General features: G+C 40.0%; 1 non-coding gene across 1 annotated transcript; it reads left to right on the top strand.

Moving 5' to 3' along the window:
- The first annotated feature begins 1,140 nt into the window (after positions 1-1,140).
- Positions 1,141-1,246, top strand: LOC132625333 (small nucleolar RNA R71). The gene has a single exon (XR_009576771.1). It is a non-coding gene; the product is annotated as a small nucleolar RNA R71 (small nucleolar RNA).
- The last annotated feature ends 20,971 nt before the right edge of the window (positions 1,247-22,217 follow it).

Here is a 22,217-nt window from a genome sequence, read left to right as displayed (position 1 = left end):
TTCCTTCTTCTTTACCAACCTCTGAGGAAAGGGAGGTTTAGATTTGAAAAGCTGAGTCAAAGGCCGGAGAGCCCCTTTCACAGTTTTCTTGCTCTTGTCATCAGCCTCCTACAAAATCTCTGGAATATCAGAAACATTCTCGTTAGTAGGATTCTCATTAATAATAATTAGTGCTTCAGACTGCACCTCTTCCTCTTCATCTATCGGCTCGAGCTCAACAACTTTCTGCTCAGCACCTTCGAGTATTTACCACTCCGAGTACTAATGGCAAACACACGGTCTACACCGCCTCCCCCGTTCTTCGAATTTAGCACAATGTCACTATGAAGTCCTCCCTTTTTAGGAGGGTACTGCTCTCTAGAAATATAACGCATCTGCGACTCGAGCTTCTGAATAGCTACTGTATGGGAACCCACTGTCTCTGTTAGCCCAAATAATGTCCTCTCAGACTTTGATTGATTTGCCAGAACTTTCTCAAGCATTGCTTCAACCCTCGAACTACCTTGCTATGTTGATTGCCCTTTCGGTGGTATATAAGTATTGGAACTCTTGTTCCCAAAATTGTTGCTGTTGTTATAACTCTCTTGGTTCGTACCACCATAATTATTATTGTAGTTCCCTGAGTTGTTCTTGTTGTAGGAACCCTGACCATGCTGAGGTCTCCATTGATTCTGATTCTAGTAACCACCTTGGTAGTTCTATCTTTGATAACCCCCTTGAGAATTGTTCACATAGTTAGCGTCTTCAACCTGCATAGGAGGTCCCTCGTGAAATAGACCATCTTGGGTTTGGTACATCCCCTTCGTCATAACTGACTCATCCTCACAAGTATTTACCTTCTTAATCTAGGTTTCATCAAACTTCGTGGTTAGCAAGGAAATATTCGCTGCAAGCTCAGCCAATGTTTGCTGGGTATCTTGATTCTCATTTACCATATTCTGGATCATGACACTACCATAAGACACAATATCAGCATTCTTTGAGTGCCAAGTCTGATTGTGCGTAGTCATCCTGTCAAGTATGTTGGTCACTCATCGGTAAGATTTATTCATAAAAAAACCATTAGCTACATTGTTTGCAATTGATTGCGTCACTAGATCCAGCCCTCGATAGAACTTCTCCATTAATATGTTCTCCGAAAAACCATGATTTGGAATTTTCTACAAATACTCCTTAAATCTCTCCGAAGCTTCATATAATTGTTCCCCTGTTCGCTGCTTAAATTCATAGATCTTGTCACGAATCTCATCCGTCTTACTAGGGGGTACCATTTCTTGACAAAGACTGCTACCATCTCTGCCCATGTAGCAATAGAATTTCGAGGCAGCTTCTCGAACCATACTCTTACATCTCCACCTAAGTAATATTTGAAAAGCCTCAGCTGAATAGCATCCTATGAAACATTGTTTTGGATGTGATTAGCACATACATCCACAAAACTCTGCAAATGACGTTGAGGGCCATTATCGGTAGAGTTTTAAAAGTATCCCTCAAGCTTCAACAACTGGTATAGAGAGGAGTCAATTTTAACGCTTGCAGCTCCAACTCGAGGATGAACAATAGCAGATGCATAGTCCTCCTAAAGAACAAGATCAGCGAAAACATTCTCGTCATCTGATTTATTCGCCTGATTATTCAATCGACCCCCTTGGTTACCAGCACATTGGTTTTGCTAATTCTAATTCATGCTTACCTGGTTTACAAGGAATAGCAAATAAGGTGTGATGGAATAAGCAAAAGACTTCAATGAAAGCAAACACTATTTAGTAATTTCAAAACCGTATTACCCAGCAACGGCACCAAAATTTGATACTCTCAAATTACACCTTTAATTAGCGGAAAGCAAACGATGTCAAATATAGTAACCCAACAAGGTTGGGTCGAATCCCACAAGGAATATGGTGAATGCTTAATTTAGTTCTAATGTCTTAAACAGATGCTTTTTGTAAAAGTTGGTTGTTTATGACTAATAGCTAACTAATTGCCTTGGATTGTAGTTTATGGTAAAAGAAACTATGGTTGTGTCCCCTTTAGATGAAACGTATGAACATGGGTGTCGATCTTGATATACTTCTAATGGATCGTTTGTATGGATGCACTTAACCTCTACTTGAATCTAAACTATTTCCCAATAAGAAAAGATTATTTCTTTCTATGCTTCTTCCAAAGATGAGAAAGTATGTATGAAGAATGGTTAATTATGCCGAGTAAATTCCTCTTATTCCTATGTGAATTTATTAAACAAGGTTTAAAGCCTTGAGTTCTTGTTCTTACCAAACCCTAGTTATTTTCCCAAATAAACCAAAGTTTATGGCGTTAGCTAATGTTTGCAACCACTAACTATATGGTGAAAACGAAGAACAAATAAACCCTAACAATCCATTATGCGTATATCAAGCACAAAATCCCAAGCACCACACACCCATCCTTGGGTTCACAACCTTAATAAAGAAAATTAGCTACTCACAGAAGAAGAAGAACAACAATAATAAATAATTGAGATCATAATACTTACGAATGATTGATTGGAATTGAAGAGAAATTAATAGCAATTTTTTGTAGTCCCAAAAGACTTCAAAAACTATGAGTATTCAATGCTAAGAAAATAAAAACTGAAAACTGGTGAATTGTAGCCTACAAGAAACCTACATCAGGTATTTATAAGAGTCTAAATCGTGCAAAATACGTTTGACAAAATTGCCCCCGACGGACCAATGTACGGACCTTAAATATTGTACGGACCGTAAAAGATGTACGGTCCGTACTTTCTAGTTGAATTCCTCCTTCAGAACTGATACCTCTTTGTCATGGATTTACGGTTGAATTGATGGACCGTAAATATTGTACGGTCCGTCTTTTACTCCGTAAAAATCATGCTTCAGTTATTTTTCGGTCTTAAATGTCTTTTTCACCCATTTCCACGACTTGCTCCCAAAATACGTTAAATACCTGCAACATATCACAAACACATCAAAAAGACCAAGACTTGGTCAAAAACAAGTAAACCTTATAGCCAAAAAGCATCGAATGTGCCGTAATTTCACGGCACATCAGTCATATCTCGTAAGAAATGCTGTCTTCGGAATATCCTCCGCCCTGATCTTCAACTTGTGATAGCTGGAACACAAATCAATCTTCGAAAACACCGAAGGCACCCTGAATCTGGTCAAACAGATCATTAATACGAGGCTTAAGGTAATTGTTTCGAATAGTGACCTTGTTCAACTGGCGGTAATCAATACACATCCTCATTGTCCCATCTTTCTTCTTCACGAATAACATAGGAGCACCTCAAGGGGAGACACAAGGTCTAATGAACCCCTTGCTCAATAAATCCTGCCACAACTCAGCAGGTGCCATCCGATATGGTGGGATGGAAATGGGACGAGTGCCCGAGTTCACGTCGATACAGAAATCAATGTCGCGATCGGGTGGCATACCTGACAGATCCGACGGGAATACCTCCGTGAACTCGCTCACAATAGGGATAGATTCAAGGGGTGGAGATGCAACAATCGTATCACGAACGTGCGCCAAATACGGTAAACACCCTTTACTTACTAACTTCTTCGCCTGAAGGAAGGAAATGATGATCTTCAGGGCGGGACTAGGAGTACCTCTCTACTCCAGCCTAGGGATGCCCAATATGGCTAAGGTAACTGTCTTAGCGTGACAGTCCAAGATTGCATGATAGGGAGAAAGCCAGGACATATCTAATATAATACCAAAGTCCACTATATCAAGGATCATCAAATCTACCCATGTGTCATGGCCCATAAAAGTAACCAAACAAGAACGGCAGACTCGATTAACAATCATAGAATCTCCAATCGGAGTAGAAACATGAACAGGTATATCTATGCTATCACAAGGAAAATCCCAACCAATGGCATGAAATGCAGATACATACGAATAAGTGGATCCAGGATCAAATAATACAGATGCTGCATCTGAGGCCTCTGCCTTGGGCCTACCAAAAAATGAGTAATAATGGGCTCTACCACGCCCAGTCTGAGATCCCCCTTTCGTACTCTGGGAACCACCTCTAGAACCATGGGAAGTACCGTGGCCTGACTGAGCACCGCCTCTCTGAGAAGTCCGACCTCGACCACTAGATGCTACAAAAGTCCTGGGTGGCTGATAATCCCGCTTGGGTCGGGGACATCTCCTAGCAACATGCCCAACCTCTCCACACGAAAAGTAGGTGAGAGGTATTGAAACACGAAAGCTGAAGACCCGGATGAAGCAGCCCTGTCCACTGGTCTGGAGAACGAACTCTCCGGAGCTCTCTGCCTAGGTGGCTCACTAGAGGAAGTCAGTAACGCTGAATGCACGGGACGACAGGAATAGGGCTGAGGTGGCCTCAAAAATTGACCAGCGCCCCTCGAACCAGAACCCCCTAAACTACCAGTCTGACGTGACCTCTTGTTACCACCACTAAAAGCACGGGCCTTAGCGCCCTCAACCGTAGAAGCATGCTCGATAATGGACTCAAAGGAAGCCCTCATAGACTCCATCTGAAGACAAGGAATCTGTAGAGAGCCCACCAGTCCTGCAACAAAGCGCATGATCCTATCGGCCTCAGTAGGGATCAACGGAGTAGAATAACAGGCTAGATAAAGGAACCGGGTCACATAGGACTCCAAAGACATGACCCTATCCTCAAGGTGTAAAAACTGCTCCCTACGTGCCTCTCTCAAAGACCGGGGCACATACTTCTCAAGGAAGGCGCGGTAGGACTGAGTTCAAGTCAAAGGAGGAGAACTTTCAGGTCTGCAGGCTACAAAATACCTCCACCACATCTTCGCATCGCCGCAAAACTGGTAGGACATATATTCGACACCGTAGGTCTCCACTATCCCCATACGGTGTAGAAACTCATGCATATCAAGAATAAACTCATAGGTATCCTCAGATAAGGTACCAGCAAGCCTAGGTGGCTCTAACTCCTTGAATCTCCCAACCAGATCCTGATTAGAAACAATCATCACAGCGCCCTCCATGGGCCTAATCTCATCACCAGGAGCGAGTATCGCATCAATGCGAGGAGCTATAGCGGCAGCGAGATGTGTTTCCCGCGTAGGTCTCTGCTCAGAGGTGTGTGAACCCCCGCCGGGTGTAGTAACACTGGCTGCCGCCTGCTGGGCATCAAGTTGAATTAATACTCTAGCCATGGTATTATGCATGGCCTGATCAGAGGTAACCTCAGGCAGTGTCTGAGCTGGAGCAACATCCAAGGGCTCGGGGGATGAAGATCTCTCTCGGCAACCCCGTGCCTCTCGCTCTGCCATACCCTCTGGCTGTCGCTCGCCTTCGGGTGCCAACCATAGCTGCGGGCTCTTGTACATGACCTCGGGCCATAGTAGCTCAAGTCCTCACCATCTGTGAGAGAAGAGAATAGAGTCAGATACCAATTTGATCCTTCCAGATCCCAAATTGAACAATGTAGCACGAAGAATGAAAAGAAAGTGAGATTTCCTAAATGTCCTAGAGCCTCCCGCAAATAAGTAGGGAGCTCATCGTACCGATCCATGAGACTCTACTAGACATGCTCTTGTATTAAGATCGGGTAACCTAGGGCTCTGATACCAACTTTGTCACCACCTATTTTACCTAAGTCGTGCGGGCACTTACCTTCCTACCTCGGTAAGCGAACCCTCAACCCAACAATGAATAAATACATAAAAGAATGAAATCAAGCAACGGAATAGAATAAATACGTAAGTCTCACAATATATATATATATATATATAAGTAGTAGAAAAGTGCGGAATGACGATAAGCACCCTCAGGGTCTAGTCTGAATAACACAAGAGCATCTAAAGGGAAATAATACAATCTGGAATACTAATACATAAAATGTCTATGTCTCTGAATAGAATAGGACATGAAGATAGAAAGTCTTCAAGGCAGCGGATGGCCATGCTCACCTTGGAAACTCAAGAGAAAACTGAAGCGACGATCAGCCACGCGTTACGAAAGTGGATCCGACCTGATACTCTACATTCATAAAAGAATACAGCAAGTACATGTCAGTACAAACAACAGTACTGGTAGGCATCATCGGCCGACAAAGCATAGCTAATACAATTCAGATAATAAAGCAGATAAGCAAATAAATCAACAAGTACAAGTCAAAACAACATGAAAATCAAGTATCCGTCATCGCCTATGTAAAGCATCTGATCCCAAGGGTGCCAAGTCTAAACATATACAATCCAATCCAATCATCGCAATACACACCAAATATCTAAACCAAGTCATATGCAATGCAATGCAGTTGTTTATGAATGCAATGCAATGCCATGTAAATGAGGTGTGCACATGTACTCCGGACGGAAATATCGACGTCTCGGTAGCACAACCCAGCATGATTCGCGAAGTCTAAGTGCCACCCATCCTGGATCTTTGCCCAACAGACAGACGGGATCCCAGATCTTTGCCCACGGGGGGTTCTCACTAGCACCACCCTAGGGAACCCGCGGAGTCCATGCACTAACAATGATTCCGGAAATAACATCGGATATCAGCTATGCAATCCACGATTCCGGGATGAACATCGGACATCGGACTCTCGCGTCACTCAAGTAAACGAGTTCTCTCAAATATCAATTTCACTCAATCAACGATTCCGGGATAAACATCAGACATCAGACTCTCACGTTACTCAAGTAAAACTGAGCCCAGCTCATCAAGTGTTTCATCAAATATGATCAGCATCTCAACAATGTCTCATGAAAATGAGAGTGTGTGCGATGCATGAATCACATCAATAATCATGCTCAATATCACAAGTACCAACTATGGGTATGCTAACAATATATCCGAATCACAAATACCGACAGTGGGTATGCCCATAATATAACCGAATCACAAGTACCAACAGTGGGTATGTCAATAATATAACCGAATCACAAGTACCAACAGTGGGTACGCCAATAATATATCCGAGTAAAAATACCAACAGTGCGTATGCCAACTATATCATAATCAAGAATGATAAAATAGAATCAAATATCTATCAATGACTTATGGCATCAAGCCAGCACAATCGAACAACCAAATCACACATAACGGGGTGGCTATCCCCAACACATAACAGGGCCTAACCTAAGGCAATATTCATCCCGACTTCATACCCGAAGGTTCACATGCTATCTCGAACGATATAATCCAAATATGTGCTTCGCTATACAAAGTCTAAGCAAAGGTAAGCCATAACCTACCTGGATGGTCGAACTGCAACACCAACAATTCACTCTTTTGCCTTGCCTTTCCGGTGAAACTCAGAACCAATATAGTCTAAGCATAATCGAATTCTAGATTAGAAATCATGAAGAATGATGCTAATATTGCTACTATTCAAATTAGGTCAATTTTAGCCCTAGAAATTGGGAAAATGGGCCCACAAGGGCAAAATGAGAAATTCGATAGAAAATTACCAAATTAAGCACTAGGTGATTTTAACCCAACCACTAATTGCTGATTTAACTCTAGGATTAGGCTAATTCTGATTTCAAGAAAAACACCCATATTGGGTATAAACCCTAATTCTTTGATTCCGAAATTCAACACTAGGAATGGAAAGTATATGATTAATAAGCTTAGATTCATCAAAATTTAACATAAACATCATCAATTTATCATTTCCAAGCCTAGAGAAAGTGTTCATCAAAAACCATCTTCCTACTTCTATTGGGGAAATCCAAGATGATTATGATTTAAGGAAGAGTGAAGCAATAAGCAAGATTTATCTCCAAGATTCTCCTCCAAATATCCCTAAGAACAGTTCCGTCAAGCTCAAATATCGAGATGGGAAATAATGAGGGTCTAAGGGCTTTTAACACTTTATTAATTTAACAAACTGCCTGTCACCTGCTTTAGCGGCACTGGGACGGCCCCAGTGGTACCGCTTCAGCGGTAGTGGCAAAATCCCATTGACCACTCCAGCGGCAGGGCTACCGCTCCAACGGTGTCACTGTCACGTTGCTGGTGCCGCCAAAGCTGGCACCAGAAAGCTCTCCCAAGTATCACAATTTGATCCGATTTTCGACTAATTTTCGAGGCTATGTGCTCACATACCATACACATAGACACCCATAAAAATGCGCTTCGGATGGGTCCGCGGCCACCGAATTCACAACGGAGGTCTCGTTGACTGAGTCAACCCCTTGATGCTTTAATTCAATTTCCCAATTTAAGTCCCAAAATGCATCCGAGTGCATTGAGAACCGAACCAAATACACACACAAGTTCCAATTTTTTATTCCAACTTTTATCCCATTTTAATACGTTTTTATACAAGTTTTTGTACAGGTCTAAGAATGTCGAAATCAGTCTAAAACTTTATTAATTTCAGTAATTATCGTCCTCAATCAGTCTGAAATAGTCCATTTTCAAATTTATGCCATATTTAACGTTAATTAATTTATAAAAGGGTTATTTTAGCAACTCTAATACGTAGATTTAATCATAAAGGTTCCAATTTTGCATTTGTAACGCACATAGTGAGAATTAAAACATGAATGGGGATGAAATACAAATGCAAGTTTAAATCCAACGTATGCTCCAAATGCGTAGCCTATCCGTATTGAGGTTGACTCGCTCTAGTGGTGTTAGTGGGCCTTGTGGAAGCCCACCAACGGATTTTGGGGTAGAAATACAAATGGGGATACATACATTAGTAGACATTCAATGATTAATATTAAAATGCTAAAAATCAAACTCCTAATTATTAACACAAGGCTAAAAATTAAATTACATTATCACATTTGGGCCAGGCCCAATAATAAAAATAAATCAGAGATGAGAAAATGCAACCCAGTGGCCATTACTGGCCCAATTCTCAGAAAAATAGGACTAAGTGTGTGCGACTGATGCCCAGGACCAACAACAATTTTATCAAAATAATCCTAAGTGTGCCAATGAGACTATACATGATATACATGCCAATACACAACCCCTGTTACCCCATTTTTCTAAGTATTGAACTGCAACAGCGATACACACCATATACCACTTGGTATACTCTCATTTTTCATTTTTTTTTCTAAGTATAAGGACCAAATATACCCAAATATACCAATGATATACTTGGATATGGAGAGAAAAACCTCCTAGAAGGGGCATACCCTCCCATATCCAAGTTAATCTCACATATAATGTAGATAACATAGATTAAGAACTTCTGAATATAGCAACCAGTCAAGCACAAACAAAACCTCAAATATTAAGAAGCTTCAACAAGAAACATAAGTTCACAAATCTTGGCAAGTCTCAAGTAGGCAATGCAACACATATTATATGGCAATCAAACACATGTCAAAAGCAAACCAAGACAGTATGATAATGTCAAGAAGATACTAAGTTTCCAAAGGGTTCAGTGATGAGTCTACTACAGAAAAAAACAAAGGGGATTAACTGTACTAACAACAAACAGAGGCAGTGAGTAATATGCAATGTAGAGTGCCCAAAAACTACTTTGTAAGACCAATTTTCTTAAATTTTAATGTCAAAAGAGTTTGTTACAGTTTTCTAATCCTTCAAAGTCTCAAGTGAGTTAGGACTAGTAATCAAACAGGCACAAAGGCAGAAGTTTTCAAAGAACTGTCTTTCAAGTCATTTTGTTACACTTAAGTTTCAAAGCGTCTAATGCCATTCAATGTCAAGTTTCAGGATGATCACAAGTCTAATTTAGATTCCAAATAGTAAACCATGTCAATTTTAGTAAGGATCAGGCAAAAAGCAAGCAGTTTTTAAAGACAATATTTAGAGTTCAAGAATTGTTTTTAAGATAAACTCTCAACCAATGACACATTCTATATAGAATTTGGTAATCCAATCCAGTTCAAAGCGATAAGAGTTTGAATGACACTTAGAGCATACAAATGAACCTATACTAATACAGAAGTTTCCACGGTGATAATGGAGTGCACATGAAAGTAGAAAGGGACACAGACAGTTTTAAACTAAGTGAGGTCAACACATATAAGTTTGTGCAAGTTTTATACATGGTCAAAGTTTGTTAAGAAGTCTATTTATGGCAGGCAGTCAACAATCAGTCAGCTAAGCTAGAAAAGAAGTAAGGGCGGCTCCATTTTTATCAATTTTTCAAATTAGAATCAACTATTATGTTGGGCAGTCTGAGAATTCAAATTGAGTGAAGCAAGAACCAAAAACACTTAGCAAATATTCAGAAGTAAGTCGTCAACAAAATTAAGTCATAACAAGAGTAGAATAAGCAGGTTTTAGAGACTGTGTGGTCATGTTTAACTCAATAAGTCAACTGTTCAGTGAAAAGTTCAATCAAAGATCTATTTTTAGTTCAAATGCTTAATTAAGGAGTGTAACAGGTTCTTTTATTAATTCAAAGGTACAAAATTGACTAGTTCAATGTTACACTTAGTTCATTCTGGACACTTAATCATAATGCTAATGAAATGGCACAAAAAGTCAACTTAACAATGCACAGGAGCACGTAGGAGTAGGCTCTAATGCAAACTCTCAGAGACACAAACTGTTTTTAGCTAATTATCCAAGGAGATCAATGTTGAATAAGCTAAGTTAAACAAGTATAAGATAAGATCCCACTATGTTAAGCAGACAGAAACATGATATAACCAGACAAAAACATAAACACTTAGTACTCAAGAGACAAACAACACAAAACTCTCAAATATAGGCAGTGAGACTACCATTTCACAGGAAACAACAATCAGGCATGTGTCAATTACCAAATCACATATCAACCTTCTTGTTTTACTCATCTTTAAACCAAAATCCTTTATAGTTGACTGCACAACAACACACAAGCAGATTTTCTTCATTTTACTCTTAAACTTTCTTTTCCTTCATTAAGCATACTTAATAAGTAGACTAGGTGTTTTATTCCATTTTTAGCCTCATTTGGACCATAGAACTCAGAAAATAAGCAAGCAGTAACCAAAGCACACCTTATCTTTCCAGTTCTTTATCATTCAAGCCATTATCTTCATAAAACACCCATTAACTAGCAAGTTTCATAAAGGAGAGATTCATACAGAGTTGAAATTTTGTAGGACAACAATCTTAGAGCAAAAGATGTGCCCTTATAGAAATCAGTTAACACTAGTGAGACAATGAACTATAACTATATAAAGTATTGGACTTTAGAAAACCAAACAGAAACTTATAGAAATCAGTTAACACTAGTGAGACAATGAACTATAACTATGAGCCAAGCATATTCCCTTATTTTAAACCTTTTTAAAAACCATATTTAGCTCTGACTAATCACAATATTAATGTCATATCATACCAATAGACCCCCACAAGCAATATACAATCATAGAAAGAAACATTTAAGGCAGTCCTAACACATTAGGTGCAAAAATAGCATTTTGACAAATTAAATGAAGTAAATAGAGTTAGGATAGGTTGTTACCTTTCTTGGGGGCAACCTAAAGATCAAAGGAGAAATCCAAAGCTTCAACACCAAACAAGACCTTAACACCTTTCTTCCTTTTTTTTTTTTAGAAAAATAACTTTTTATTCTTTAAGAGGTATATGTTTATAAAGTAGTGTATCTTAGTATTCTCTATAGTATTGTATTTGTATGTTGTATATTGTAGTATATATGTGATATATTGTAGGAATATAGTGGTATATAAGATAGTAAACATAGTATCCTCTTAGGGTATCAAAATCTAGGCCTTTAAAAAATGAATAGAAACTTGCTACTTATAGGAAATCCCACAAGCTTAGGGGTAAAAATGGTAAGGAATATTCCCAAAAATGATTTTCCCCCCAAAACATCAAACATTTCGAATTTTAGGCACAATAAGATGAGAATCTTGTAAAATTGTACAATTAGTACTATCCTAAATTCAGATTTTGTACATATCACACAAGCAAACAAAATTCCAACCCATTTGTACCAAATTCTCATTCAAAATCCCTAAAATTTAGGAACAAATAAATGAACAGTACACCTAGTCACATATAGGACAAACAAACAACAATTATAACGGCATAATAATACTAAATGGATAGAAAAACCCCCCAAAATCGTATTGAATCTGGTGAAACCCATGGGAAATTTTTCCTGGGCCCTCCATTTATTATATGTGGTGCACAAGATAGCCAAGAGCTTCATGGCTCTGCCCATGGTTACCATACATATGGAGAGACTGAGCAACATCCCATTTCAATGGCTTAATTTGAAGATAAAAACACGAATTGTACTAAAATAAACCTGGCAATCATAAGAACGAATCACAGGGAGCAAAACCCCCAAGAAATCACACGCAAACGACCGTGAAATGGCCATTGATTGGTCTCTGAAAGCCAAAACCCTAGTTTGCCATTGACATCGCTTAAGAGAAGAAGAAATACAATCGGGTTTGGAAAAATGAAATATAGAGGAAAATAAACTTTCCCCCCTTTTTATTTTATATATCCCCACACCCCCCCCCCCCCCCCCCCCCCAAAAAAAAATTGAAAGCTTTTAAAAAGGCCCCATCATGTTTAAAAATATGAATTTCAAAACCTTGTACACCCTTTTTAAACGATAAACACATAATTTTAAAAGAGTGTATTCGTCTAGAAACCCCTCGTAACTTTATTTCTTATAAAAACAAAATTCATGTTACAATGTTTTAAATTACTGGCTTTAATATGAGCCTAATATTGACATACTTCCGGATAATATTTAAAGATGTGAAAAATGCTACAAATAAGTTGTAATCCATACATCATTTATATTTTCAAATTTCCCGAGCTATATTGAGTAAAATACGCACTTTTCCTTTTAAAGTCTCAAATATCCCGTATTTTCTTTGAAATTTGTTGATTTTTGTGATTTTCGTCAAAATTTTCTGTTTTATCAATTTTTGTGTAAATTCGCTAATTTTTGCAATTTTCCCGGGATTTTGATTTTTAAATTTACAAAAGGGCATTTTGCTCTGTATTTTCCCAGGAATTTTGGAAATTTAAATACGTTTATTACCGGGTGAAAATTAGGTGTCAACAACTGCCCCTTCAGAGTTCAAGGATGGCAAAGTCATCTTTGAGCTACGAATTTGACAAACCTAATTTTCACCGAGTATTAGAATCGTGACTTTTTGTGTAAAATTTCAAAAATATGGCCGGACCTTGGCTTATGGGCTTCCTACATATCTCAGGCTAAATGGGAATTCAAGCCGTTTATAGTTCTGACTCTGTGAGGACTATAAAATAAAGAGTTTCTTTAAAAAATCTCGGGATGTCCCAAGATAATTATAGGAATATGGCCGAGCCTCGAAACTTGAGTAGCCTACATATCCCTGGCTTTAGGAATCAGGCCAATTGTAGTTCGACTCAATAGCCCGAAAAGGAATATCCCTTTGTGTGGGAACCCCTTTGGCTATTTCCGGTTGAAAATCTGAACCGGAGGCGAGTTTTGAAAGGACTTATTAGTGTTAATGTTTGAAATGATCTCCAATCCCTGGTTTAGAAAGCTTGACTTTCGTACACAGGTTTGACCGGTTGCCCAATAAAAGTTCCATGTATGCTTCGCATGTTTTGAATCCGGCTTTTGCTCCCACCTTTGGCGGCTTCTAGCTCATTTACAAATGTTGAGTCCTGTGTGTTAGTGTTTTGAAAATTTTAATTTTAATATAGTCATACCTGTGTGGCAGTTTTCCATTTTGTTGACATTGTAGTCATCCTCTGATATCATGTCCGTCATTTCGCAAAGGCTTGTCCGTTTTCTTTCTTCTCTCTTGGAAGTGTGTGTTTTTGTGTATATATTATTTTTTTTTAAAAAATAATCTACTCTGGATAATAATCACGATACTTCAACCGGCCTTTTTTCGTCGTCAGATGTTTCCATCGTTCAATGATAACCTACACACCCCAGTCCAGTTGTCATTTTTGTAACTCGATATATCAATCATGAAACCCACATTTTCTCGTGCGGGGCCGTTTTTGTTTCTTATGACGTCCACTACCCTTGAAAATTTGGCATCATATCATGATTGCATATCGCGATGACTGTCCAAACCTGGTGTCGCACATCCTGTTATCCCCATACGGTAGCTGTGGTATACCAGTTGGTCTAACATCACCTATAGTCAAAAACACCGAAATGTAGACTGCACATCAGAGTGCAGTATCATATACCTCTCATGATGACCACTAACCTCTGTGTCCAGAATTACGACATTTAGTCAGAATTTCAAGTTAACTACTGCATATTCAAGGGCAGAGCCTTTTCTCATGACTACCACTATCCCTGAACCATGATTACGTTAACTTGAAATAGACTGCAATAGCAACCGCAAATCTTGACGTAGGAATCACATTCGTATTTCAACGATTGCGGACATCAAGCTCAGAATTATACGTCTTTCTACCAACTCAAGTTTTTTCATGTCGAAGGAATTTTTGAGATCCTCTAAAAAATTTTGCCCCAGTGTAAGTGTGTACTTGTTATTTCTTGATTTTGCTATTCGTAAGGAATTTTTGAGATCTTTCTCAAATATTCTACCCCGGTATCCTTGTGGGGTTACCTTTATCTCTCATTTCGTCAAATTGTTTATGAATTTTTCCTAAGGTTTACTGGGAAATTTGTTTGGAATGACCGAGCTCGGGAGAGCGCCTACGTATCCCGTTTTGGGAATCAAGTCGAAACGTAGTTCGGGGTAAACATATTGGAAAAAAAATTGTGAGACCGAACTCAAACGAGCGCCTATCTATCCCAAATGAGAATTAGGTCATAACGTAGTTCAAAATACAAAATTTTGGATTTTTGGGTTAAAGCGACCGAGCTTGGAAAAGCGCCTACGTATCCCTTTATAAGTATAGGGAATCAATTCCTTGCGTAGTTCGTACATAATTTGGGTTGGTTTTTTCCTAGAAATGCAAAATTACAAGTAAAGTAAATGCGATAATAGGCAACATAAACTGTAGGAGCTATAAATCTCTGAGGTCGTCTTCTTCCTCAAACGTAGTATCTCTTGATGGCATCTGAATTTATTGCTTTCGGCCACTCTTGAACATCCATTTCAGCGAGGACAACTGCTCCTCCTGATAAGACCTTTCGCACTATATAGGGCCCTTGCCAGTTTGGTGCAAACTTTCCTTTGTATTCTTCTTGATTCTGATGCTGACATCGGGCTTAGGCTGTCTGATTTTCTGCTTAATCGGGGCGAATATGTCACGACCCAGCCCCGTGGGCCGTGACTAGTGCCCTAACTGGACACCCATACAGACTTGCTTACCAGATCGACATATCAAAGACTTATTCAAATTTAACATACGTTATTTATACGGATACTGAGAAACAGACGTCATCTTAAGCAGTCACCTGTAACAGAAATATCATACAAAATCCGGCAGGCTGGCGGAATACACATCGCCCGAATACACATACATATACGAACATATGGGCCGTTTCGGCCATAATAACAAACGGGACCGCTTAAGGCATAAGTTACGGACATAATCGAACAAACACGACCCATGACCCACATATATGTCTACAGGCCTCTACAAACCATAACAGAAACATATGACGGGACAGGGCCCCGCCGTACCCCCAAATAGTCGTATATACAGAAATATGTACAACGGAAGATATGTACCAAAAATGTAGGCTCCGGATCAAAGGGAGCACTCCAAATAGCAGAATAAGTATCCTACACTGGCGGGTCACCAGAACGAACGTCTGCACCTGCGGGCATGAAACGCAGCCCCCGAAGAAAGGGGATCAGTAATATGTACTAAGTATGTAAAGCATGAAATACAGTAATCTGAATCATAACTGAAGTGAGAAGTACAGAAAATGGATACCGAATTAGTATATCAAAACCTGTGCTGAAAATATAAATAATGCAAATAACAATCATGCATAGGGCTCAGGAACGTGGTCGCCACTCTGACGCTGGCGCCACAACACATTATACTCCAGAAGGTTTCAAATCTCCGTACAATCCCCGAACATATCGTATCATCATAACATATCACAATATCAGAACACATCATATGCCATATCACATCATAATGCCGTATATAAGCGGTACCCGGTCCTATGGCGAGGTCTCGGGAACCGTAACACATCATACTGCCGAATATAACATAGTGCGCACGATCACAAAACCGGCCCGGGATCCGGCGAATGATATCATAGTAGTATGCACGAGCGGAGTAGTGAGGAAACCATATGCATATAAGTACATAAATAAATTTTAAAACTCGATGGACAAATGTATTTACCGACATCTGAAGGCTCAAAAATAAGATTCGGGTCAATCGGAATTAGTATAAGAAAGTTACGAGCTTTTGAAGTACAGAACCTTCTAAAAACATTTCATAAGCCATACTTTGAAATTCAAGTCTCATTCATATTAGAAAACTTTCGAACATCATTATGGATCAAATATTCATATTAGGAAACTTTTGAATAACATTATGGATCAAATCAAATGGAGACTTTTGGACCATATTTACGTACCAAAATATTCATCAAAGACTTTAGCCATCTCGATTTTCTTTCGAACAACATTCGGAAACATAACAACTAGAGTCTTCGAATATCACAAATATGTATCAAGCCATATGAAATAGCTTATGGAAGTCAAAGATGTTAGCCATCGTAGTGGCTCTAAGAGTAGGATTTTCTTTATAAGCATACATATACATTTTTGTTCATTTCAAAAGGATCATGCCAAAAGAAGGAAAGGTAGGCTTTACATACCTCGATCGCTCGCTAACCAAATACCGACTCAAGTCTCGGGCTCTCCAATATCTACAATAACGTTATCAATTACCAAACATTAGCTACAAGGACTTAGAAATTCAATTCTAACTAGTACTTGACTACAGAAATTTCGGCAGCATCTCCCCTGCAAATTCAACATCCCCGAGAATTTAACTCGGCCAAATTTATTAATAACCATACCAACAATACCAACAACCACACTAATAATCATCAAGAATCAATTTAAATTGCATTCTAACATTAGTAACCTTCTCCTCTACGTAGCTTGTCACATTCAATTCAACTATGTACATTCAAGCCAATATCAACGCTCACATATTCATTACTAATCCGAGATCATTCAAACACAATTCAAGAACATTTCAAACAATCTACAAAATATTCAAACAATTCCACCAACACCATACTCCACCCGAAATCCCCACAAATGCAACAAAACTACAACGTCGCATTTTCTTCTTCCAAATTCACAAACTACAACAACAATGCACACTTTAGCAATTCCATTTCCACAATTACATAAAACCATATTAAAATCACATAATTTCCTACAACAACCTACAACCAATTTCCATGCCAACTTGAACCATTAGTCTTTCATTGGTATCATAGAGTTCACAACAACACAACTAACATACTACATAACATTAATTCATCTTCCTCCACCCAATAACACCACACGGCCACACACACACAACACACCCACACGGCCCACACACAACACATAACATTTCTATGATTTTCATTCAATTCTACTCACTAAAACATATATAAATCTTCCATAACATGTAAAAGAATAGAAATTCTTACCTTTTCTTCAATTTTCCACTTGCCACCAAAGTGGTTTTCTCGCTTAAATAATTATACCACGTTGAAGAGGGTCTTGAACTTAGTAAGAATTCAAGAAGAAAGGAATTTTTGGATCAAAGTTGGAAGGCTTCCAATTTGTTTTTCTTTTTTTTCTCTTTGTTCGGCCGAATGGCCCTTTTGTTTGTGCTCTCACTCTTTTCTTGAAAGTTCTTGAAGAATAGTGGATAATAATGGCCCTTTTGCTATTTATTAGTCTTGGATTAAATTTGCTCCATGGGCCTTGGCCCATGCTCCATATAGCCGGCCCCCTTTGGCCCCCCCCCCCCCCTTTTGTTTTTGATTTTCCAAGCCCAATTTCTTATGGTTAATATTTGTAATTCATGAAACTAAATTCCAAAATTCCAATTTTGCCCTTAGCCTTCCTCCATATTTCCGCGTCAATATTTTCATGAACAACATATATATTAAATAAGATCAAAATATTGCCCTATCTCTCACTAGTCCCAATTATTTCAAATTTTCCGAATATGCAAAATACAGGATATAACATCCTCCCCCCCTTTAGAACATTCGTCCTCGAATGTTAAACTAGTCTTATAGGGTCTTGCATGCATTTCGGGGGAGTTTATTTTTATGAGCAGCGCATATAAATTATTTACCAATCAATATAACCAATTAAGAAATTTAGATTACCTGTAGGCATAGGAAACAAGTGAGGATACTTCTTCTTCATCTCGTCCTCCGCTTCCCAGGTCATTGCTTCTCAGTTATTGTTTCGCCACAAGACTTTAACAGAAGGCACATCTTTGGTACGTAGTCTCCTCACCTGACGATCCAAAATAGCTACAAGTTGTTCTTCATAGGACAGTTCCTCTGTTATCTGGATATCTTCTGTGGAAAATATTCTGGAAGGATCACCAATACACTTACGGAGCATTGATACATGAAATACCTGATGTACTGCTTCCAGATCGGATGGTAAGTCTAGCTCGTAGGCGACCTTGCCTATCTTTCGAACAATCTGATACGGCCCAATATACCTCGGACTGAGCTTTCCTTTTCTGCCGAATCGCATTACACCTTTCATAGGTGACACTTTCAGAAATACCTAGTCACCAATCTGGAACTCTAAAGGTCGATGTCGTTTATCTGCATATGATTTGTGTCGACTCTGTGCTGCTAATAACCGCTCCCGAGTGAGTTTCACCTTATCGATTGCTTGCTGGATCATATCTGGACCAATCAACTTAGTTTCACCCACATCGAACCAACCAATCGGAGACCTGCATTTTCTACCATATAGAGCTTCATAGGGCGCCATCTGAAGTGGAAAATGATCATCCCAACTACCTCTAAAATCAATAACACAGGCCCGTAGCATATCTTCCAGCGTCTGAATAGTGCGCTCGGCCTGTCCGTCAGACTGAGGATGGAATGTTGTACTTAGACTCACCTGAGTCCCTAATCCGTCCTGAAATGACCTCCAGAAGTTAGCCGTAAACTGGGCACCCCTGTCGGTTATAATAGATATAGGAACTTCGTGAAGTCTTACTATCTCTCTAATATACAACCGGGCATAATCCTCAGCCGAATAAGTAGTCCTGACCGGAAGAAAATGAGCCGATTTTGTCAGCCTATCAACAATAACCCATTTAGAATCATAGTTCTGAGAAGTGCGTGGCAAACCTGTAATGAAATGTATATTAATTATTTGCCATTTCCAAGCTGGAATTTCCATTTCCTGTAACAATCCACTGGGCTTTTGATGCTCGATTTTAACCTGTTGGAAATTTGGACACTGAGCAACGAACTCTGCAATGTCTCTTTTCATACCATCCCACCAATATAAACATCTGAGATCATGGTACATTTTTGTGGATCCAGGATGAACAGAATACCGAGCATAATGTGCCTCACCCATAATCTGCCGCCGCAACCCTACAACGTTAGGTACACATAACCTGCCTCTATATAATAATACCCCGTCAGGTGAAATTTCAAACTGGGTCTTTTCCTTATCAAGGGCCGCATCCCTGTACTGTACCAGAATAGGATCCTCGAACTGACGTCGTTTTGCTTCTTCCATAATAGATGATTCAGCAACTTCTCGAACAGAAACCCAAATATTTCCAGAGTCGGCCAAACGGACTCCAAGACTGGATAGCTGATGAATTTCACGAACTAATTCTTTCCTCTCTGGCTGCACATCGGTAAAACTGCCCATGGACTTGCGGCTAAGTGCATCGGCTACAACGTTGGCTTTTCCAAGATGATACAAAATGTCAACATCATAATCTTTCAATAACTCGAGCCATCTCCTTTGCCGCAAATTCAGCTCCTTTTGCTTAAAAATATACTGAAGGCTTTTGTGATCCGTATAAATGTCAACATGAACCCCATATAAGTAATGCCGCCATATCTTTAAAGCATGAATTACCGCTGCCAATTCTAGATCATGAGTGGGATAATTTCACTCGTGCGGTCTGAGCTGCCGGGAGGCATAGGATATAACGCGTCCATGCTGCATTAGTACACAACCTATCCTAATACCAGAAGCATCACAATAAATGACATACCCATCTTGCCCCTCGGGAAGAGTTATAACCGGAGCTGTAATCAATTTTTCCTTCAGCAACTGGAAGCTGCGTTCACAAGCATCGGTCCACTAAAATTTTGCTGCCTTCTGAGTTAGTTTCGTTAATGGTGCTGCAATAGAAGCAAAATTCTCCACAAATCTGCTGTAATATTCGACCAATCCCAGAAAACTGCGTACCTCAGTCGGTGTCGTAGGCCTAGGCCAATTCTGTACAGCCTCGATCTTCTGTGTATCAACCCGAATACCATCTTCTCCGACGATATGCCCCAAGAATGCCACTGAGGTTAACCAGAATTCACACTTGGAGAACTTAGCATATAATTTCTGTTGCCGAAGTGTGCCAAGTACTGTCCTCAGATGATCTGAATGCTCTTCTGCTGATCGTGAATAAACTAGAATATCATCAATAAATACGATCAAAAACATGTCTAGAAACGGCCTGAATACCCGATTCATCAAATCCATAAACACGGCTGGAGCATTAGTTAGCCCAAAAGACATCACCCTGAACTCATAATGCCTATATCGGGTCCTGAAAGCAGTCTTTGGAATATCTGCCTCTCGTACCCGCACCTGATGATAACCCGAGCGCAAGTCTATGTTCGAAAAGTATTTAGCACCCTGCAACTGGTCAAACAAATCATCAATCCGGGAGAGGGGATATTTATTCTTTATAGTAACTTTATTCAGTTGTCGGTAATCAATGCACATCCGCAGCGACCCGTCTTTCTTTCTTACAAACAATACCGGTGCTCCCCAGGGGGACGTACTGGGTCTGATGAAGCCTTTTTCTAATAGATCTTTCAGCTGCTCTTTCAATTCTTTCAATTCTGCAGGTGCCGTTAGGTAAGGAGGAATAGATATAGGCTGGGTATCTGGGAATACATTTATCGTGAATCCGATCTCCCGTTCAGGTGGAAGACCTGGAAGTTCGTCCGGAAATACATCTGGAAATTCATTAACAACCGGAACTGACTGGAGAGTAGGTGTTTCTGCTTTAGTATCATGCACACGAACCAGATGATAAATATACCCTTTCTGAATCATCTTCCTGGCCTTGAGGTATGAAATAAACTTACCCCTCGGCAATGCTGTATTTCCTGCCCATTCTATAACTTGTTCCCCTGGAAACTGGAAACGAACCACCTTTTTTTGACAATCAACATTAGCATAACAAGAGGCTAACCAATCCATGCCCATGATAACATCGAATTCCATCATATCTAATTCAACCAAATCAGCCTTAGTGCAACGGCCACATATAATTACAGAACAATCCTTATAAACCTGCCTCGCTATAATAAAATTCCCAACCGGCGTAGCTACCTCGAACGGCTCTATAGGTTCAGGTGTTATCCCAATTTTACCAGCAACGAGGGGAGAAATATATGATAAGGTAGAACCTGGGTCTATCAATGCATATACAGCTCGAGAGAAAACCAATAGTGTACCTGTGACTACATTTGGCGACGCCTCCTGATCCTGTCGGCTAGCCAATGCATATATGCGGTTCGAAGGACCGCTAGAATCAGAAACCCCGCCACGGCCTCTACCGCGGCCCGCTGGTGCTGGCTTACCCCGCCCCGTAGGGCGCATAGCTCAAGGAGTGGAAGACGAACCAGTAGCTGATCCCGTCGGCTGAGCTACACCACTAGAACTACCCGCCAATGGACAATCTCTCATAATGTGGCCCTGGCGGCCACAAGAAAAACAGGTACCTGTAGCTCGATAGCACTCTCTTGGGTGAGACATCCCACAATAGGAACATCGAGGCATAGGTGGCCTCGCCTGGCTGGAACCTCGGCTCACCTGTGAACCTGAAGCCTTTGAGCTCTGGCCCGCTCCTGAGTGCCCTGCACTGTCAAATCGTCTGCCTGTAGATTGTGGACGTGTACTCCGGCCTGACTGAGGGGGATGTCTGCTATACTGCTGCTGAGGCTGCCCGCCTCGAGACTCCCCTGAATAACTGGCTGATCTAGCCCTCTTGGGCTGCCTCCTGTCACGATCTCTATCGGGCTGACGCCCTCTGTGCCGGTCCTCTATTCCTTGCGCATATGCCTGTAACCGGGAAAT

This window comes from Lycium barbarum, chromosome 12, assembly GCF_019175385.1.
Source record: "Lycium barbarum isolate Lr01 chromosome 12, ASM1917538v2, whole genome shotgun sequence".
Taxonomy (NCBI): domain Eukaryota; kingdom Viridiplantae; phylum Streptophyta; class Magnoliopsida; order Solanales; family Solanaceae; genus Lycium; species Lycium barbarum.
The sequence above is the reverse complement of the archived record's forward strand: the minus strand, read 5'-3'. Positions and strand labels throughout refer to the sequence as shown.